Source organism: Uloborus diversus, chromosome 3 (assembly GCF_026930045.1).
Source record: "Uloborus diversus isolate 005 chromosome 3, Udiv.v.3.1, whole genome shotgun sequence".
In the NCBI taxonomy this organism is placed as follows: Eukaryota; Metazoa; Arthropoda; class Arachnida; order Araneae; family Uloboridae; genus Uloborus; species Uloborus diversus.
In genome coordinates, this window is record NC_072733.1 from 217,799,611 (window position 1) to 217,813,921 (window position 14,311).

The 14,311-nt window shown below is 33.7% G+C and overlaps 1 protein-coding gene across 1 annotated transcript in view; it reads right to left on the reverse strand.

Annotated features, from left to right (window-relative positions):
* The window catches only part of LOC129218593 (uncharacterized), a 127,486-nt gene that overhangs the window by 104,089 nt on the left and 9,086 nt on the right, over positions 1-14,311 (reverse strand). The gene's annotated exons all lie outside the window — the stretch shown is intronic.

Consider the following 14,311-nt stretch of genomic DNA (forward strand, 5'->3'; position numbering starts at 1 on the left):
CGATTAGAGAGCCGATCAAAGAAAAAAAAAGTCCTTTGATCAAAAGGAATCCCCCTTCTCCCTCTGGTGTAGAATAATCATTTTCTTTTAACTAAAATGCGTAAACACCCTTTAAAAATATAAAAACAATTCTTTGCAATTCAAAATGTTTCGCCAAATAAACAAAAAATACATAAAAATTACATTAACAGTAGCTTTCAAATGTAAAATAGTTCCGCAACGCCATTGTTTATCGCCAAATTCGCGTCGACTTTCAAATTAAAAAGAAAATCAATTAGCATAAGCACAAGGAATTTCACCTAAAGTAATAAAAGTAAAACATCTGTAAACAATAATGACAATAGCCAGTGGCGCACACAAGGGAGGGGTCCAGAGGGTCCGGACCCCTCCCATAGGTCTTTATTTTTTCCCCCGATTGATTATGATTCTATTTATTTCATACATAGAATAATTTCAAACAAAGGTAACAATACTTTCACTTGTAATATGTGAAAAAATAAAATCCTCATGTTAAAATGTTTTCTTAAATGTTGTGCACTTTTCCTATAACGAATTGTTTGTAAGAAGCAGAATGGTGATTATAAATGAATACACTGCAATAACCATGTTTTCAGTTTTGTAATTACAGATTAAAATGAGATTCTATGAACTTGAATCCATTTTCAAATATGAGAAAAATAAAAGCATACATTAGTTTGCTCTCTGGTTATTTATTTAAGTATTTTCATTTAAAAATGCTCATTTAATTTCAATATTTTATTTTTACTGTTTTTCGTTCCCGATAATCGATAAAATTAAGCCAATATGTTTGACGGCATATTGGGGTATGATTTGAGAATGAGGCTCTTGGCCTTGGACCCATCCCTTGTAAAATTCCTGTGTGCGCCACTGACAACAGCACAATAACCAAAACAAGAATCCCCCCATTGATCTATCCAAACTGCAGAAAATTTAGCCTTGAAATTTGGCTCGTTTAGAATCACTTATATCTCCTGTTCCAATTAATTGAGAGAAATAGAACAAACATCTTCTTGTTCAGAAACGAAAAACCTTTCCAACGACCTATAATGCTAGGGGGGCGGAGGGATTTTTTTTACCTCCTAATTATCCGAAATACACGAAATTTTAATTTTGAAAAAAACTAAATCGAAATTTAGAATTCGGGCTTCCGAGGTACAGACCCCGGGGTATACGTTCTAGTTTTGAGCCAAAATGAAGGGCTGTGTGTGCTAAGGGGCCTCCTACCCATCGGGTGCAAAGAAAGAAACAAACACCGTCACCTTTATATATTTAGATCATTCATGGAGCATTTAAACAGGGTGCCTACTCAAAAAATATTTTCAACTTTCCAAACGTTTCCAGGTTTTCCATACCCCAAACAAAATTTTGCAAGCTGATTTTTCAAAGGCTAGTTTGCTATTTTTTTAAATGGTTGGCTGAGCTTAGGTGACATTTTATACATGTTACGTTTATATCACTGTTTAATGTAAATTACATCCATCCATCCCTAAAACAGACTTTGTTTTTTGGGAAACTTTGAGATCTTTTAAGTAATCGCTTCATTAAATTGTTAAACATCAAATACATCTTTTCACACAGGAAAGGGGCCATTGGTTTACCAGCCTGGAACCTTATTAAAAACCTTGTAATTCTAATGGCACCGAAATAAAGAAACCCAACTTGGCTTCCAAAATTGCACTGCACTTCAATGTGGATTTTACTATGTCATAGGTATTTGTATTCGGTTCAACATTTGCAACCTCTGCCTTTTGAACAAAGACTTAAGTGAGGCAAAATGTCTAAAGCCCTTGGTGCAACCAGCAGAGCTCTCTACCCTCCCCCCCCCCTCATCAAACAATATTTCAGTGGGAAAACTTTTGTTTTTCTTGACACTTTTAGTTTGTTTGGCTCTGATTCAGGAGGAATAGGGAAGTTGCAACCTATTAAATGTTCATATTTTGGCTATTGGATATTGTTAATTGACCTTCAAAACTAAAAAATTCACCATCGCCGAATTTTAAAACACCGTGATTGTTTTTAAATGAATTTTTAAACATCCACACGCAAAAGTGCGCTCTTCTGAAACGTCAGGAGCTTACGTCACAGGGCACTCATGGGCAGCCTTCTGCCGAAGATCCCTTGTCTTCGCTAGGGACATTTTGAGCGCGCTGATATTTTTATTTTTTAGAAATTCAATAATCCTTTTGAACACACTATGGAGACCGGATTCATTAAAGCACAATCTAAATAATCTTCCTCGTGTAACATCAATGATGGTATTCGAATATTTCCGAGAGGATGAGAGGTTTAATGTTCCAGAAACGCGAGGAGTTAAATGCGAAGAGATAAGCCTTTTACGTTTCGTCTTCGAAGTCGAATGCACATTCTTCGGTTTCTCCCATGACATGGGAACCGGTTCGCTAGCGTTTCTCTCCTATCGGAAGAGCGCATGACGTCACTTTCTATGCCATTTGACGTCACAAGAGCTTGAACTTTAAAAATTAATTTAAAAAAAACTACTTATCGTATCGCAAGAATTTTTTCACTTACGATGTTCATACATGTTACTATCATATAAAAATAAAATTGAAAAATCGAAAACTTCCCTATTGTTTCAAAGTATTTAAACATACATTAACAAACACACAGAGATAAAGAACTACACAAGCACCTAAATAATACTAAAATTGAACAATAATCTATAAACTAGTTTCCCCTTAACTGCGAATAGCTTATCTATAACGGGTATGGGAAAACTAAAGTTTTTCATTGGTATTTGCAGAAGCAACTACGATTGTTAGGGGGTGTAAACTTTTCAACCCTAAAGGGAAACTGGAATGTGCAGAACTAAAGAACAAAAGGTGGGGTTGAAGAACTGGTTTAAGAAAAGAAATATTTTCTTTCATTAATTTCAAGTTGCAGGAATTTCTGACCAAATTTATTTTACTAAACTGCAAAAAAGGAAAACTAATATTTTGAAACTTGTTATAAAGTAAATATCCCTAACATTCCCAATACAAAAAATTTCCCTGACATTTCCATGTTTTCCAGGTGAGTAGTCATCTTGATTAAAAAGTTTGTAAAATAAATGTTTGTCACGATTTATGGCAAACCTTTTGGTAATAGTCATTAATGACTCAAGTTAAAAATGGTGCCAGATTCTTTGCTGTAGCCTTTTATGATACGGAAAAAAAAAGAAAATCAAAAAAAAAAAAAACAATTTAAATTTTAATGTGGATTTTTTGACAGCTGTTTGAAAAAATACTCCAATTTGCTGGCATATTTTTTCTTTTCGATTCATCCCCCCCCCCCCCAAATCCGTCACAGTGTTATTTTGTATGACTATGTATACTTTCCTATGCCGTGCTGACGAGTGCTTATTAAGCATGAAACTGCGGTCCTTGGCTGGAAATGACTGAGCTGGCGGTGTACTTTATGTATAATGGTTTAACAAACTTTTATCCTGGTGTTTAAGATCTTACCTCTTTTTTTTTTTGCACAAAGTGGAAACCTTTCCTACGTTGGAAGTGACTGAGCTGACAGTGGGCTTGCATTAAATTACATCAAATTTTTTACCATATGCAAAGCCATAGTGATAGCAAGTCGTTCAATAAATTCAATCAATTTATGTATTTACGATTATCATTCAACAAGGTTTTATTACACATACAGAAAAGAAAAAGAAAATATACAAATAGGACACACAACAAAAAATAAATAAAACTTTGACAGTACATTCATAAAACAAGAAAATTATAAAACACAAAAATCAAACAAAAGAACTTTTTACCTGCAGTTACTGACAATTGATTTTTGTTTTTAATCATTGAAAGCAATGATATGTAAGTAAAATTACAACCGAACTAATAAACAAAAATAAAACACAAGAGGCCGCAAAACGGAACACAGCTTTAAATTTAACTTTATTGAAAATAAACTAAAAAAAATATAACAGATAATAATTAGAGTAGACCTTCAGAAAGAAGTAAACTTATTTGGTTGCAAATGCTTACTGAAATTTTCAGTAATGGGCTGCAAGCCTTATAATCTTTAATTGATTCAGTTTCCATTGAAGATGTTCATTTCGAGTCCAAATTTGTGGTCTAGTGCAGGCATTAGACACCAAAATGGATCCTACATTGCAATCCATAGAAATGAGATCTAATAAAAAGTTTTAATTGAATGATTTTTCCACTTCCTGAACATTGACAATCATTGCCAATCTCTTTAAAACAGCAGATTGCATTAGACACTGTTTGCCGACAAGGCCGTATCCAAAATTTTTTTTCGGGAGGGGCCTGATTAGCACATTGCCCTAACACACACACACACATATATAGTATATATAGACACACCAAACGCATAAAAATGTTAACATAGAAGACTTTTTGTCTCGATTTTTAATAGTTCCACTGTTTGGACTGTTGTTACTTTAATTTCTTATTCACCTTGTAGTGGTGGTAAGGATAACAGGAGAGTGTCCCTTTAAGTCGGATGTAGAACATCCATAATTTCAGGGGGTCCGGGGGTTTTTCCCCCGAGAAATTTTTGAAAAAGAAAATCTGTATTTTGAGGCCTTATATTAGGTAATTGAGACTACAAAAATATGGAAAAAATATCACAAAAATGATCTTGAAAATCATGCTACAAAAACGCGAGAATCGTGATTTTTGCATTTTTTACTCAGGATGTATCAAGGAGCTGAATTTGGCACATCTTGGTAACAAGATACTCGCCTAATCGGAAACTAGGGGCCCAGCCTTTCGGGAGTCCCCGGCTCGAAATCAGTACAGTGTAAGTTTTATAAGAGTTTTAGGGGGAGGAGGGCAGGGTCGTGCATAGAGGGGAGAAGGGACACCTGTTGGCCCGGGCCTGAGCTTAAATGGGGCCCAATATTTTTAAACCTAGGGTTGAAAATATGGGTAAACAATATGGAGGGGGCCCAAAAAAGAGCATTTGTATCACCCCCAAAATTTCTGTGCACGTCTCTGGAGGAGGAAGTTCAGAGAAGTCAGTTGGGTAGACTTGAAAAGTCTACCGAACTGACAAAGGGCCTGCCTTGACCCTGGACTGCCCTGAATTGAATTGGGAAAGAGAGCAGGAAGTCCTAATTAAAGGTCTAAATTTCAAGTGTGCGTTGCAGCTAATGAGAACTAGAACTGCTTTTTCTGTACTTCTACAAAATATTATAAATTTTGAATAGCAGCAAAATTAAGAATTTAAAAAAAAATGTTATTTTCCTTTTCTGACAATAGGAATTAAAAAAAAAAAAAACCCTTCTGTTTTACAGTACAAAACATTTCGGGTTTCGGGGGGGGGCGTCAGCCCCCCCCCCCCTGGATACGGCCTTGTTTGCCGAGGAACGTTAAGCAACAGAATGTTCATTTGCTTGCTTGAACAACTTGAAAATAGCGATATTTTGCTTGACATTGTAAAAAGACAAAAACAATATAGAAACTAAGAGAAATAGTGTAAAATATTTTATGATTAAAGTGGTATACAAGGAGAAATACACACAAATTAAAATGAAATTACTTTTTTCAGTTAATGATGCAGTAAACTTGACCAAGTTTTTTTGCTGCACCCTCTACTTGCAGCTACCAATAAAAGTTTTTCTGCTCCTTTTTAGAATATCTTAAGAATTTCGATTCTTTAATTCTAGCCATTCTGCCCATTAATAATGTCTATTTTTCCCTTTTTTTATGAATGGGGGAAAGCTTGTAAGTTCATGCTCGACATTGAGCAGTGAATTGTTGCCGGCAAATTAACTCTACTGTGCTGTGCAAGTGCTACTTATCATGTGACAAGTGGCAATAGGTTGTCATTGGGTTGGTCGTCATGGGTCAAGTGGCAATATAGGCTCATTGTTAAGCCACAAAATATAGCATTTTCCAAACTTCGGGAATCAAAATAATTTTTGTTGATGTCTCCATACTTTTAAAATGGAAAGACTGGAAAAAAAATATCAAAAATTATTAGCAAAATTTTTTACTACAGACTAGGCAGAAAATTTAACTAAATCTAATAACTAATTTAATACTTAAAATTAACCGCCAGCTCAGTCATTCCATCAGAGGACTGCAGTTTCGTTCCTATTCAGCCCGGAATAGGAATCACTTACTTACTACAAAATACCTTAGCTTTGCCATCAATCTTTGAGTTGAACCACACCATTGCTGCGGTCATCTGGTTTGCTAATTTTGCATTAGCTACCAGTTTGTTTGGCTCTCTTGGCTCCCTTAAGAGATTTTTTGCCTCCAGCTCATGTTGATTCCTATTACGGGCTGATGAGGTCTAAAAAGCACAAAACTGCAGTCCTCGGATGGAATAACTGAGCTGGCGGTGTATTTTAAGTATTTCTGCCTTAGCCCTGGCTTTAGGGCGGTAACTTACCACAAAATAACTAATTTAATATTGTATAAAATTTAAAAAATTGGTTTTCACACAAAAACAGTCATCACTAAAATACATTTAAAACATTTACTAGGGTCATTGCCCACAGGCAGACGAACCGAACCTTTTATAATCATTCAAGCTAGTGATCATTATCGGTCGCATAAGATTCACTTAAATATTGATAACTTTGTATGTAAAACGACTGAATATTTAATACTCAATTCCTAAAACGGTGATTCTCAGAAGTATTTATATTCTAGTTAATAGAGGGGAAAAGTGCATGAATAAGGATCAACTAGTCTCATAAGGATGGCAATAATGGCTCTATAATACGAGGGGGGACCCAAAAGAAACCGGACTAATGGTGCGATGCCAATCCTAGTGTAGTAGAGTGTTCTCCAGCTAGATGGCTCAAGTAGAGACCTTCACAAACCAGCTGTGCAAGTGGCGTCAGTTTAGTTGATAACGTCTGATCGTAGTGTTGGTTTTCTCAGGTGTTGTTGCTTTCTGCCTGCGAACTCATTATGGCAGATTTAAAAGAATAAACTGTAAGCTTGAAATTTTGCTTCCTGCTCGAAAAGTCGGCAACAGAATAGCTTCCCAAATGCTTCAACAAGCTTTCAAAAACGATGCTATTAGCCTTACACACGCTTTCGAGTGGTTTGAGCGCTTTAAATGTGGTAGCACGAATGTTGAAGATCATGCTCGTTCTAAGCGCACTTCAAAGTCTCGAAATGATGAAAACGTTGAAAAAATCTACCAAAAAAATCAACGAGAGTCGTCGTTTTACGATTGACGAAACTTTAGAAGAAATAGGAGTGAGTTGGAGCTCGCGCGGGCGATCGGAAGAATGGTTATTTCACCATGATAACGCTCCCGAACACACAGCCTTCGCTACTAACCGCTACTTGGACTCTTAGGGGTGGCTAGTCATTACTCGGTCCCCGTGTATTCGTCAGACCTAGCCCCCTGTTATCTTTTTCTGTTCCCGAGGCTGAAAAATATTCTGAAATTGAAGCGTTTTGATGATGTAGAGGCTGTAAAAACTGCTTCGCATACGGAGGGCTTCTAACAGTGGAAAAAAAAGAATTAACAAGTATTTCATCTAAAGGTGAACAATTTGAAAGAAAAAAGAAATTTTGTGAATAAACTAATATATAAATATTTTAGAACAAAAATCCAGTTACTTTTGGGTCCCCCCTCGTAAAATTTCCTATCCAAGCAAACAACCCTTTTCATTTCTGTGCTGAAAGGAAGAATTCATAAAGAAATGCAGATTGTGAGTAGACAATAAGGTTTATATTGGTATTATTGTCTCCCAAGCTATTAGAATTAAAAGAATTTGCAATACAATCCCCGCCCTTCAACCAAGAAATTTCCTTGCTTTGAAACAAACTCATTAAAAACAGTTCTCCAGTTAATCTCGTCGAAAATATTTTTCCGCATATAGCCTTCAGTCAACATTATGCTTCTCTGTATAACTGTTTAACTGTTCAAGACTGATATAACCCTGAGAAACCACGCACGTGAATCGCATGGAATCATTACTTGTTTGCTCTACGAATCATTTCGACCTCCTGTTTGACATCACAATTTATTGCTGATTTTTTATTGACTGAAATGAAATCTTTGTTTCTGTGGGATATGGGTTGATCTTGTTCTTTAGTCTATAGTTTTAATTTTTTTTTGCTTTTTCAACCAAAAGATGGAGCTTCCAACTGCTGATCAGTACTGGCTCCATCACTTTAACTTAAGTCTTCTGTTTTACTGTGTTTTGCTGTTCCGTTTTTGGTTCAATTTAAAATTGTTTATTTTCCTACAATACTCTCTGCTTAGCTTAATTGGTTGGCTGCTTTAGTGCATCTTTAGGTTTTGGGTTTTCATTAATTTACTTATGTTTTTGTATTTATTATCGTATAAATAAATATATATATATACAGGTGAACTCTGTTAATACGAAAAGTCAAAAATCCACGGATTTGTTCGTATTAGCCGTTATTCGTAGCAACTGTGAATGAGTAAAATGGAGCAGAAAAAATTCATATGTATAATTTATTATGTATGTATTTGTTATATAACATAATATACATTGCTAATCATTTATACATCCAACAGTTCACGAGCTGACAGTGCTTCTCTTTTTATGCCACCCACTATTAGTTTTTAAAGGATTACCAGAAAAAGCAGCACTTAATTTATAAGAAACAGACTGTCAGGATAAATACTATAGATTTTTTTCTTTCATGAACCAGAAAAGATAAGCTAAGTTACAACAGGAAATAACCTGCCTTATTGATGTTCTAAGGCAGAATAAAATGTGGGATGTGCATTATGTGGGATTTATTGTGTTAAACTGTATTAGGGATAACTGAAGAAGCTATTCGAAGAAAGGCGATAATGGAGCGGGGAAAAGGGATGGGTGGCAAAGCCCAAATGAAAAGATATTGTTTGATTTCTAAGTAGACCTGACCTACCTGTTAAGTGGTAAACAGCAACAGTATGAGTCTCATTTGTTGTTTTGAAATAAAAAAAAAAACAAAGCTTGTTACTTTCTTTAAAGTCTTTTTGAGCCCAAAAACTTTTCAGAACAATTAATAACGAAAGTCAAAGGATGAAAATTGATTCGTATCAATAGTTAACAGCTAAAAAGTTGTTTACTTTGGAAAAGAATTGTTCAAAAAAAGAGAAATTTTGATTGAAAATATATAAAACATTAGAAATAATAAGAATAGTGTAAAAAACATAATGGCATTATTTTGCATATTTTTTGACATTAAAAGAGAAAAAAAATCAATTACTATTGAAAAGTTTTTATAGTATTATTTTGTTAGGATTATGAAACACCTGACAATGATCCTCTACACTAACAGTACTCATGCAGCACAACTCTAGATTTTTCTGAAGAAGATTATTTTTGCTGATTGAAGTACATTTTAAAATCTCTTTTAAACTTATTTAAAAATTGACAAAAATTGATTTTCTCACATCAACAATGAGAAAATCAGAATTTCTATCAATAAGTTTCAAAGAGATTTTAAAATATATTTCTATCGGCAAAAATAATTTTCCTCAGAGAAATCTAGAGTTGCGCTGCATGAGTATTGGGCAATTCCATTGTGACAGGTGTGACACTCAAACACTATTTTTACTGGTTAAACCAACATTTTGAGAACGAAATCAGGACTTTTCAATATTTTTCAATAAAATTTTTAAATCTTGTGACAGGTGTGACGTTTGCGAGACATGAGTTTTCACCTGCACTCATATTTCTAGAAATTCCTGTAAATATTTTAATGTTTCATGACTATAGCATTTTTTTTCTATTAAAAGACATTCAAATGAAACTTAATATACATGATATTTATGATAAATTTAAATTTTTTTACTAAACAGGATTTTTTTTTTTTTTTTACGGGTGTGACACTGTGCAGATCCGCTACTTGGATGAGCAATTTCTAAAATAATAGTGATCAGTACAGATGACAAACTTGATAATTAGTGAATATAAATTACATTTCAAAAGAAAAAAAGCCAGTACTGGATGTACATTTGGTTTAGCACTTCTTTAAGTGCCGCTAACAAACTTAGGTCAAGTGTAGCTTTTTTGGTAATTACAAACTTCTTTTTTAAAATATCACCTTTTATGTGGAAAAATCACAGGGTCATAAATTAGCTTGCATATCTTTACTTATTTTTTCTTCTTAAAGTTAATAATTTAAACAGTAACATAATACTAATAATGTAATGCTTTGTAAAACATTGCCTTGGGTGGTTAGTAAAAAGAAAAATCAAAGCTTTATCAGATGTTGATATAATCTGACTGACTGGGAGTAAGATATAGCGTTTGAGTTGCAGTGATAGGCTATATTTTACAATGTAAACTTTGCAGTCTGTTCAGCTTAAACTCGATCTGAGCTGCTTTCCCAAAAGTTATCACTTCTCTGAACTTCATTTCTTCATTAATCCTAACTTGCAAACGATATTCAGAGTAGTTTTTGTTTCAATATACAGATCAGTTCTTGTCATGTTTACTGCACAATTAAATAAATTAAAAGCAGTTTGATTTGACTTAGCTCAATTTGACAATGTTGGCTGCATTCAGCCCCCCTCCCCCCCCCCAAATGACTGTCACGTTGTATACAAAATAGTGAAAAAATTCTAATCTCATGTCAGCTGAAAATCCTCTGTCCTAGAAAAAAGCATTAGTGTGACTGTTATACATCATTTTCGATTGAGCTCTACGGCAATCAGAAATTTTTTTTTTCCACTTTTCATAATTAAGACAATTCCGTTTTCAGATCAGTTATGCTAGCATTTTAAAATGTCCCGTGGAGCATATTTGTCATGATGATGCAGTAACTTACTTCCATAAGGGAGCAAATTGTATTATCTTTCAAACGTGCACAACTTGTAAATGTGATAATTGCTTAATGAAACTTTAAATTGCATCCTGAGAACCTGTGCCAAAATGTTGGGCAAAGTTTACTAGTATAATTCCAGTGTCTCTGATATTATTTTTATCTCGTGAAAAAAATTGGACTGAGGCATTTTCACAACTGATTATGAAAATGTGCAACTGATTTTTTACTTCCTTTAACACTAGTTTACTCCTTTGAAATGTTTCAAGAATTAAAAAAGTATAACACACTTAATAATCAAAAAATTATTGAAGTACAAATAATTCAAATCTGCCATGTTATTAGATTTTCAGATTTTTTTTTTAAAACTACAATGCTAATTTGTAAAGAAATAAAATGCTTTAATCTTCTATTTCATTCAGAAAGTTTTAAAAGGCTATTTTATATGCTCTCACACCTGTCCCAATGATTTTGTCAAACCCGTCAGAAACGTTTGTCACACCCGTCACACCTATTTTTCCCCAGAGAATAAATATTTAATTAAATTCAAACATTGTATGCCTATTCAGACCTGCAAACATTAGAACTTTGGAAAGTTTCATGTTTTTCCATGGAAGAATGCATTTGCTATGATAACTTAAGCATCTTTTTTGTGACTGGTATGACAGCGAAACCTTATAACTTTGTTAAAACATAAAATCCTGTTAAATATTTTGAAAAATTAAGTGTTCCAAAAGATAGACAAATGTCACAAATAGTAATATACACATACATACAAAATTCTCCTCTTTTAAACAGTTATTCTAGGGCGAATGAAAATACTATGTCTTACCTCAATACAAGAGTTTGTTATATTACGTTAACTTTAGGCTCAAAAAAAATAAGAAAAAGGTTACTTTTATGAATATTTTCTTTATAATTTGATAAACCTCATGTTATTAGCTTTAACTTGATGTATTACTTGTAGCGATTAAACTATTTTTAAATTTCACCCCCATGTCTATTTTCGTGGACTTGCCCAATTGTAAGAGTGCAGGATCATTATCAGGTGTTACGCATTCCAAATAAGCTTATGTTACCCAAAGTACATGTGCCGGCCATATCAATTTGTAAAAGATTAAAGCAAATACTAAATAAAAATTCAATATCAAGAAAATTTTGAGGTAATGAAATTTACTAAATAAATTTGTTGTTTTTTTTTGTTCCTGAGATAGAAGAAAATATTAACCTTCTTTATTTTTGAATATTAAAAGCAAGAAAAATCCCTTTTCATAACTCTTGAAAAATCGTTCATAACTTCTACATTTTACAGATGAAATTAATTTTAATTTCTAAAAATGCATTTTTAGATTAACTTTGACTATTTTAGAGGGATTAACTTGGACTATTTGCTATGGGGGTTATCCCTGAGTTTTTTTCGAAATTATAGTTCGCAAAATGCAGTTTTAGACAATTTCATACGATGATAGAGAGAAGAGAGAGTCAAGACCCTCTCTGGAAACGTTTCAAAATTGAAGACTCAGAAATGTGACTTAAGCTGACCTTCGATAATCTTAGGGGAGGACTTTATGGGAATATTGTTCGGAGCATTTACAAAACTGAAGCCAAATTTAAGATGATTTTTAATGTTTTTGGCAAGAGCGAGAGGGAGGTCGTCGATTTAAAAACGCAGGTTTAGTCGATCTTTTGTGATATTTTTGAGAGGATTTCTTCTACTTTTAATTTGTAATATACATTGTATCTCATTTGAATAATGTTTCAAAGTATTTCATTTCCCATTGAGAGTTAAAATGCCCCCTACCCTTTTCAAGAAAAAGGGATTATCTGATGTGGAAAGCAGTCTCTTACCACCAGAGGTGTGTGTTCCCATAAGGCAGGGCTCCCAAACTGTAATTTGTGGATGGACCTTTGGGGGTCTGCCAAGCCTTAGTAGGGGGCAAGCCACAAGTTTTGAGGGGAAAATGTTTTAAATATGTGAAATGACATTTTAATAATGCTTTCACATTTGAAAACCAAAATTTTTAACTTTGAAGTACGGAATTATTTTTTGAACACTACATCCCGACAGACAATGTAGTTAGATCATGCAGACACCACACTGCTAATTCCCAACACGCATAGAAAACATGTTTGGAAAATTTTCATTCAGAAAAAGTGTTCCGAATTTGCTCCGTCAAAAAGAAAGTAGAAACATTGCTTTCTTTTGTACAAATATAATTTCCACCTCTTTCTTTAAGTACCAATCAGTGAAGGCCTCACCATGATACTACTAGAAATTTTGTTCAATGAATCGCTGTCAGTTGATGTCAAGAATTCCGGGAAAAAAGAAAACCGTCCCAACTGACAGCTACCCCACGATATTGTGGTAAAATTAACAGAAAAATTAACTGGTATAATCAAAGGAGTGGTTCATAAGTACTGTAAAAAGTGTACCAAAAATTGTGCTACAATGTGTTCCGAAAGAAGAGATGTTAACTAGTGTCAGTGTTCAGAAAGTGTTCTCAAATGCATTTCCAAGGTGTAAAAACTTGTGCTGAGCCAAATAAAAGTTTGGAAAAGTGCTCTCGAAATGTTTTCAAAGCAATTCCAAAAAGTGTGCTTCAAAGTGTCCTAAAAATGGGGACAAGTTTGAGTCAAAAAAGTACTCAAAGAGTAACAGAAAGGTACGCTGCAAAATTAAATACTGAAGCTGTCTAGATTCTGAACCTATATTTGGCTCCAGCAGTCAAAAATTAAACTCAATATGTGTAGTAAAATTGTACCAGCTAAAGTGATTTCATTCCTCCCATTAATTCAATATTTAATTTTCATTGTTTTGTTTCCAATTTATTTCTGTCTCATTAATTTGATTTTCGTACTTCAGAGTTCGTAAATAAAGTTACGCAAACTACCTACCAAGGGTCCGTCCACAAATGATGTCATGCTTTGAGGGGAAGAGGCTTAGGAAATTGTTTTAGTTTGCTAAAAAGGAAGGAAGAGCGTAACAAGAGGAACATACATTTATATCAGGGTTGTAAGAGTTTCGGCCAGTGGTGGTTTTAACCATAGATAAAACTGGTTTAAACCGGCCAGGATAAAATCGGTTTTATCCAGTTTTGGCCACTTAGATAATTATCAAATTTTAAATGAAACCAAATAATAAATTATTAAAAAGAAATGCAAAACAAACCATAATCAATCATCTTTCATTATTTATCTAAATAGTAAGTTTTACAGTTTGTAGAAATAACAAAGTGTTTAGAAGATAGGGTTTACACGAAAAATATGCAGTAACATTAAAAAAATAATAGAGTGAAACATTGTTAGTTGAAGAGATAGATTTTAATTCTCACACACAAATGTACAAAGTATCAGAAAGTATTTCAAGTAATTTTGAAGAATAAATAAGAGAAAAAAAACCTTCTTTTAGGAACCTATATCGGCATTTTTTTAAAACAAAACTAAAGGTACAGGGGGGAAGCACTTAAAATTAAAAAGCAACACTACTGAAAAGTTATTATATTTACGTTACAGGCTGTTTTGTATTCCTTATGTCTTTTGTTTTAGTTGTGAGCAAT